We start from the raw sequence: 8706 nt of genomic DNA, 5'->3' as shown, positions 1-8706 counted from the left end.
TTTTTTTTTTTTACGCCTTTAACTATATTGTCATCTTCATTTCTGCTTTATCAGGCAGAACTGAGAGTGAGAGACAGAAGTGGCTCTGCGGCTCTGTTGGCCTCCATCTGCTGAAGATCTGTTGTTGAATGCAGAGACAGAAGTTTCAAGTAGTATTGAGATCCTTTACATAAGTAAAAGAAGTAATTATACAATATAAAAATACTCCATTACTGGTAGGGAAATGTTACTAAGTACATTTACTCAACTCATGTACAATTCTGACGTACTTGAGTCTTTTTCATGCCACTTCTACTACGCTACATGTCAGAGGGTAATATTGTACTTTTACTTCACTACATTTATCTGACAGCTTTAGTTACTAGTTCCTTTACAAGATTTTTGCACAAAACACACAGTATGAAGAGTCTATAAAATATGATCTTTTATATTTTGATAATTGTTTGAGTAACTTTTATCCAAAAACATTGTAGGAACTAACTGGTTATTTAAATATTGGCTTTAAATAATAAAATATCCTTATTTTTGACCTGAAAATCACCATATAAGTGCTAACTATGTACTTTTGTACAATGTATTCTGTGTCACTCTGCATTGACATCATATCTCAGGCATCAAACTGCAGCTTCTTTATCTAGTACTACTCTAGTCACTCTCCTTTGGTTTTTTGCTGTCAAAAGTAGTGGATTGTACTTGATACCTGGTACTTTTTTAGCACTATCGCAATCAGCTAAGGAACCCGCCTACGTTGAGGGGGTACTATCTGCAGTGGAAAACAAAATCTAGAAAAGTACCTGGTGACAAAAGTGAGTTGAGTCCAGCTGAGCCGTACAATGCAGTGGAAACATTGTTGTACAGTCAGACATTTACAGTTTAGACACCGGATGGGACCAATATTCTCCTCTGTCCTCACATACAGTATTTAGTCTGCAAACACATCCTCTCTAACAAGTCACTGAGGATGCTTTCACGCCTACCTTGTCTGGTTTCATTTGTTTGGTGTTGGATGATAGTTGTTGCAGGTACATGAGAGGAATTCAGCAGAAAATTTGCTTCAGTAAACAAAACACATATGAAATATAAAGTATAAAACCTCAAACACACTCAAGCTCAAGCTATGAAAAACTAAAAGACTGCAGTGGTAACATTAATTGCCTGGAGGTGGTGCGGACCAGGCGGCAATCTCTGGCAAATGAAGCCAACATGGAAGTGTCAAAAACTTCCTCTAACTGCCACTTGGGGCTGGCTCCAGAAGTGAGTCAATCTCCATAAGGCCCCCTGTTAAAATGCCCAACTTCGCAGCAGAATTAAACATGTTTGCAGCCTGGTACAAAAGCGGTTTTGGTCTCTATAGCTGAATTTCCCTAAGTCTGCTGTTACTTTTCTCTCCTGTAGGTGGTACAGGATGGCAGGTGAATGAAAATGTCCCTCTTTGGGAAAAATATGCACTCTGCAAGTATTAATTAGTTTCACAAGGTGCCAGTGCTGTGAAATCACAAACCTATTTTAAACCATTTTAAACACTGACATACGATTGCATGATGCAGGCTGTTTTAACACTCCCGGTGTTGTGTTGCTGAGATTCCGGGTTGACTGAAACAACTGAAACACCAGTGCTGTGGGTGTGAACTCTGTCTGACTCAACAGCAGAGCATGTGAGCAGGCTGTTGTTTTATTTAGAAAGTTGAAGTTTTGACACCATACTGAACTCGGCAAGGTTTCTTCAGGAGAATCTAAAAATATTCCTCACGTGCCTATCCAATTCTTTGTTGTTTAGGTTAACATCTTATATCACTCACAATCCCTCCCTTCTGTATTATGTGAAAGTGTTTTTATAATGTATTGATATTGTAAATAAGAATTGAGCCACTGTAATTTGATGCAAGTTGGTTGGTTGGTCTATAAATATGCCAGACGTTTTGATCCAAAACAAAATATTTCACCAACTACATGTCCTATTGTCATGAAATTTGCTGTTGATACTCAAATTCAACTGAGGATGAATCCTCATGATACTGGCGACCCTGTGACTTTACTTTCAGCGCCACCATCAGGACAAACTTTACACTTGTACACAAGAAAATCTAACGGCAAGATTGACATAAAGGCTGGGCCAACCTTAACTTAAAGGTATGTTATAATCTTAGGGTCAAATTGCAACACAATTTTCAGTCCAAAGAACAAAAAAATTGTATAATACCTCTGGATAACATATCCAGACGGAGGTGTGTGAAGTCTCCTTTAGTGATGTCACTTGAGTCAGTGTCATGTTCAAGAATGAAAGAAATGGGTGGCGATGGAAAGAACTGCGCTTACCAGAGCCGCTCCTCATCTCTGCTCAAGCTAGATGCTCCAGGCTACATTAGCTGCTACTAGCAAACTGTTGGCAGTTAAATTGCATTGTGGGTGAACGAGACGAGAGGTTTTGAAAAGGAAGAAGAACTCTTATTACTACACATCCCAGTAGCTTGAGCGTGATATAGCCATTAGCAATCTCTTTTTCCAATAAGTAGCTGGTAGTGCTACACAGCCACATTTTACTGTACCTTAAAGTAAAACAGCTCACAGATGATAATGATTGGGGCACCCTAGAATATAATGAGTGTGTTTATTTATGACGCCTGTGTTAAGCTTCTTTTTAGTATAAACTTACAGTGTGGATACTTTCAGAAAACGGGTAGCTTCTCCAACACTGGCTTTTAAAATGTCCGTACTTTCCTCATTGAGTGGTTGGCTTGAATTTGTAAATCCAACATTGTTATAGACGTGTGCTACTAAATCAGATTGGCTGTGTTGGTATGTTGTTTCATGTTCCGGTGAGATGAAATCAGATCCAGCAAGTCCAGTTGTAGACCGGCAAATGTTGGGTTGCAGCAAACCTTTGTTGAGCAGTGTGCTCTTGTTTCTGTGGTACCGTTTATTATTGAAGACATCAATTATCTCTACCTATTGCAAGCATTTGCTGTAAACACCACTTCCTTGCTGACATTAGTTGGTACGTGGTAAGTATCTGTAATGCAGTTAGGCAGACGGACTCACTCAATAGTATTTGTGGAGACTGAGACAACTCATATGGCATCACATAATATGAAAGAGGTCAGGGCAAATGATTACTGAAACGCACCCCATGACTCAGACATCCACCTTTACATTAACACTGATTATATTGGCTCTCCAAAGCTGTGAATTTTAGCACGACACCTACAGCAATAAAGGTGATAATGAAAAACAAAGCAGGTCACATGTGCTGGTGTCAGGGTTTTATTTGAAAAGCAAACTGCGAAGTGTTTTCAAACAGACCTGTCGTCCTCGCCCTTGTTGTTCACCCTCTCTCCTCTCCATCGATCTCCGATTCCTCTAAGGTCTGTCAGATGGGGATCAGCCTTCATGTGATTTAGCGGAGGCTCTTCCTGTTCCTCTCCTCTGCTGTGTAGATGAACGGCATTGAGAAAATGCCCTAGAAGGTTTATGGACCCTGCTGAGCTCCCTTTTCTTTCTCCCTCCTCTCTTCATCTCCTATCATTATCCATCTGTTTCTTCCTCGTCTTCTTCCTCTCGCCTGGCTTAATTTCCACCATAATTAAATTCAGTTTGCTCCATTTCCATCTCACTCATTCCCTCTCCCAGAATATCATGTTTAAGCAGAGGAAGCCTCCCTCCACTTGACGTGTCTATAAATGAACTCCAGGTGGAAAAATGTGCTATAATCCACTGAAATAAACCTGTATTCGTGCTGCCGTCCCCCATCACTGAAATGTTCACTTCTGCTCAGGCCTCTCTCTGTCTCCTCATATCATATGTTCGCTGGATGATGGCTGAGGCTTAGGGATTTATGGAAGTGATTTATGGAATGGAGCACGGCTTACGAGCTCTGCGGAGGTGCAGGATGTCTCACATATAGTTTTTTCTTAAAGAAAAGTAGGCAATATTTGCCATTTAATGCGTTTAGCAGGCAATTATTGTGAAGAATTGAAATGAAAGCAGAGTCTGTAGAAGGAGAGACTGTAACTGACGGATGTGTTGAATTGATTTTTGAGAAGGTTTCAGTGAGGAAAGTTATAAAGAATTTATTTCATCTCATAGTATTTTAAATTCCCTTTTATGGGTCAGTTGTGGCAGAGAGGCAGCAGTGCAGCTCTGATTTGGGTTTAGTGGGAAGGTGAGGCAGTAGGTTGTTATTCCAAAGCATGATTCAGCCCAATGTACTGTCTGACACACACAGCTACGAGGGTATGAGCCTGGTGAGTGGGAGCCCTGGAGGGAAACAAATATATTTTGTTGTAACCATGTATGAGCTCATCTAGTGTTGCCTCTCTGCATTTTAAACCAATCCATATGCAACGCCATCATTTGTTAGTGACTTTCATAATCATATCAAATGACAGATACAAAAAAAAGTGACCTGCTTCTGCAGTGGCTAAGGTTTAGTCTTAAGTTACAAGTTACAACTAACACGTTTAGGCATAAAAACTACTTTCTTAAGGTTAAAGGTACAGTGTGTAACATTTAGGAAGATCTATTGGCACAAATGCAATGCAACTGTGGGGTATTTGTTACCTTAGAATGAACTGATTTTAGCTACAGGGTCCTCTACTACAGGCTATGCCATGTTGAACCACCATGTTTGTAGCCCAGGATGGACCAACCAACCTCTGGCTTCAGATAGGGCATTTTGCATTTTTGAGGAGTTTTGCGGCCACTGTAGTTTTTTCCTATATGGTTGAAAGGCTGAGTTGTATTCAAGTGGTTGCACACTGGTCCTTTAAGGAAAGAAAAAAGAAATCAATACTGACTGTCAGCAGGACAAACGAACTCAATTCCATCTCCTGTTCCTCACAGACAACAGTCATAATTCACTACAAGTCATTTTCAGGTAAATCTAAGCATGGGATGCTTTTCAGGCTTTTGAACAGACAACCAATATGGCAATTTTTCTGGTGACTGTTGATAAAAGAATATTACTACTACTGTACCGTACTGGACAGTAAAATGTAAACACCTCACATTCAGTAATTACAGCAATGTGTAAGGTAACAATAGAGCATCTTTATAATCATAATCTTCTCAGTTATGTCTTGCTGACAGAGTACAGTAGTACCATGATGATTCAGAAATCTCCACATCCTAATTTAAGCCCCTGTTATGAAATGATCGGCACACTGTAATGAGGACAGAAATAAACCACAAAAAAATCTTTCTTTTGAACTAAAAATAAACAGGATGTTCTATCTGCTCACCTAAATATGGCAGTGAATTATTAGCTGTTTTTTTCTCCTGCAGAAGCTGCCAGTTCGTTTATCATACAGTGGTGGTTGGTGTGTGGGGGCCGAGGCCCAGCAGTTTGCTCAGTTATGTGGGTTACAGTGGAAAGACGGAGGCAGTGCTTTGAAAGGAGAGCGTGCAGTCGTTTAGTTCCGCCATGGTTCTATCTGCCCTCCTTTCTTTGTGCTTCAAACGTCTCTCTTTCGCATTTGGCTCATACATATTAATCTCTCTCTCTCTCTTCCATCCCCCTCTCTCTTCACATGTGGTAATACTATTAAAATGTCTGTCAATGATTAATTCCTACAACATGAATCAGGAGAGAGAGATCGAACAGAGCTGCACCGTTAACTCAGTATCAGCGACAGCCCGGTGTTATTTTAGTTAGCCAGTAGATGCCTATGTTTTTGGCTTTTTTGGCTTGTGACCCCTACAAATATAAAAATGTCTACTAGTGAATGTGAGTTGTCAGTAGTGATGCAACAGTTAGTTGATAAATAAATTGGTTTCCAACTACTAAATTAATCACCAACTATTTTATTAATTGAATATTGATTTTAATATTTATTATTAATTGAATATTTTATTTAATTTATTTTAAGAAAAATTACCAAATTCCCTGATTTCAGCTTCTCAAATATATTTTTTTTCTGGTTTCTTGCGGACAAAGAAAGACATTTGAGGTCGTCACCGTGGACTTTGGGAAACAGTGATTAACATTTTTTTTCTGGACGAAACAACAAATCAATTAGAAACAATGTACAGATGAATCGATTATTAAATTAAGTCAATAGTTGGAGTGATCTACACAGGAGTTGGTTATTTTTAGGAAACAGAAAATATTTCTGGTTAGCACCTGGAATTGAACCTGTGACTTAGATTTGTGTGGCCATGGAGCATGTGCTATAACCACTCAGCTACGAAGGTGCTTTACATTCCTCTCTTAGAATTGTAATGAACAAGATGATGCTGTTTGTGTCTGTGTTTCAGAAGTGATGTGATGTATTTGCATCATATGACGTGACAGATATAGTTATTTCCAGAGAAACTTGAGCTGCTTTTGAGCCACTTTTAACACACTCAAGTAGTTCTTTTGAATGACGCTTTCCTGTAGCTTGACTGCACTCAGAGTGAAGCAGCCAGTAGCTTTTTCAAGTAGGTCACCCGCCTGTCATTTGTGACAATGCTCAGTGTCATCAAACTCTTCCTCTCTCTGTCTCTCTCTCGTCTCTCTTTCCTCTAATCTGGTCTTCTTTCCATTCCATACCGGTCAGGCGTGGCCTGGCACACAGATGCGCGAGTCACAGCTTGACTTATCAAATCTTGGACGTGCTGTCCATAAAGAGTCAGCAGCTCGCTTCTGTGGTAGCTACCAGTCCAGTGGAGTGTTACTGAGTTCTGTCTGAGTCGTACTAAGATCATACACAATATGATTTCTGAGGAGACAATCTGCCTTCATTTTCACAGCTGGAAAACCCTGCAGAAGAACTCTAACTGCATCGCCCGTGAATACTACTTGTAGTGTTAGAGTAATATACTAGGTAATAAAATGTCTTGATGTTCATCATGTTCCAGGCTTAGACAGGGCTCTACTCGTTCAACAGAAATCTATCTTTACCGCCTTATAATTAATCTACTCTGGAGTCTTGCTTTTTCTTAATTTTTTCTAAAATTCGATTAATTATCTATTTTCTGTCTCTTCTGGAAATTGACGTTATATACAATTTGTTGATCTTGTATCAAGTTTTTTGGACATCAAACCAGATATAGTGGCAATGTTGCCAATGTTTGTTCGTCGTGGATCTCCGCTAACCTTTTTAACGAAGGTAGAAGATACAATTTCGATTAACATTCACTGGTTTAGGTCTAATGTTCTAGTGATATTTGTGTATTTTGCTCAATTTAGTGTTGTCTGATACTTCAGGTATTAATCTTGCATCAGTGTTGCTAATAAACACATTTTTACTACTTTAATTTTTATATGCAGGCAAAATATATATTACTACAGCTTGAGTCCTGGTGTTGTAAATAAGTATTTGCTTTGTATACACTTAGCAGGTCGAGGTGATACTAATATACTACATAGCAATTACGTAAATTGCTATATTGGGTTTTATATTTATATCAGTTATATCTCACTATAACACATTGCTTGGATTGTCCTGTGATTCCACAAAGGGTTTTTTTTTTCAAAGCAAACAAACTTGAAACCAAAAAAAACTTTTTAAAGAAAAATTATTTTTAACAAAACCACAAAAAAAAGGATGGCCGAAGTTTGGTTCTTTTAAGGCGTTGGGAAACCCCTTAAAAGGATCCAAATTTTGGATGTTTTTTTTTTTTGTTTTTCTCCTTTTTCGTGGGGTGTTTTTTCGAAACCCCCGAACCTCCTTGGTAAAAAAAAAAAGGGAAAACAAAGAGTGAGGGTTTTTTTGGAGGCTTTTGGGTGGGTAAAAAAAAATCGAAAACCCTGAAAAAATTTTTTAATTGTTATCACTTGTTTTTTAAGGGAATACAAAAAAATAAACGGTTAAAGCTTTTTTCCCCTCGAGCGGGTTCCCCGCCCCCCCAATATGTAAATAAGGGTTTTTAAGTTTTAAATAATAAGCATGAAAAAAAAATTGGGAAGGTCAAAAATTTTTGTGCAGATTTTTGGCAATGTTTTTAAACTTGAAAAGAACTTTGCTTTCAAACCCTTGTTTTGAAAGGAAGAAACCAAACCTTGTTGGAAAAAAAGGGAAAAAAACCAAAATAACAAAAAGTCCCCTTTGTGAATACTGTGTGGGGGGATTACCGGAGGAACTACCAAGTTTTTGCTTTTGGGCCGATATAAAAATAATTGAATGAAAACTCCCCTTGTTTTTTTCTTATTAGCCTGTCCTTTTTTTTTTTTTGGTTTATTTTTTTTTTTTGGTTCCTTGGGCTGACTTTTGGGTTAAGAACCCTCCAAACATTGGGGCGGGGGGTTTTCAAAAAAAAAACAATGGTTTTGGGACCCTTCAAAAAAAATGGACCACATTGTTTTTTTTGGGTAAGATTGAAAAAAATTGAAAAAAACCCCTTTGTCTTTTGAAAAAAAGGTTTTTTTCCCCTTTAAAATATTTTTTGTTTTTTTTTAGGTTTGAAATTTAAATACACTAAAATAAAAAACATACCCTTTTAATTGAATATTTGTTTATTTCTTTTAATTTTTTCTTTGCCAAAAAGAAAATTTTTCTTTTTTTTCCCTAAAAAAAAATTTGTTACCCAACATATTTTGGAAGAATTTTTTTTTTTTTTTAAAGGGGTTTTTTTTTTTTTGAGAAAAGTTTCCAAAATGGTTTTTTTTTTTTGGGTTTTTTTTTTTTAAAAAATTATTTTTTGAAAAAAAAAAAAAAGGTTCCCAGGTTTTGGGAAAATCACAAATTTTAAAAGCACCACAAAAAGGGAAATGTTTGGGTTTTTTTT

The 8706-nt window shown here is 37.7% G+C and overlaps 1 protein-coding gene across 2 annotated transcripts in view; it reads left to right on the top strand.

Annotated features, from left to right (window-relative positions):
* Positions 1-8706, top strand: part of dbn1 (drebrin 1) — a 114380-nt gene that overhangs the window by 22025 nt on the left and 83649 nt on the right. The gene's annotated exons all lie outside the window — the stretch shown is intronic.

The sequence above is a fragment of the Morone saxatilis genome, unplaced genomic scaffold (genome assembly GCF_004916995.1).
Source record: "Morone saxatilis isolate NCDOM2014 unplaced genomic scaffold, NCSU_SB_2.0 Contig20, whole genome shotgun sequence".
In the NCBI taxonomy this organism is placed as follows: Eukaryota; Metazoa; Chordata; class Actinopteri; family Moronidae; genus Morone; species Morone saxatilis.
The sequence above is the reverse complement of the archived record's forward strand: the minus strand, read 5'-3'. Positions and strand labels throughout refer to the sequence as shown.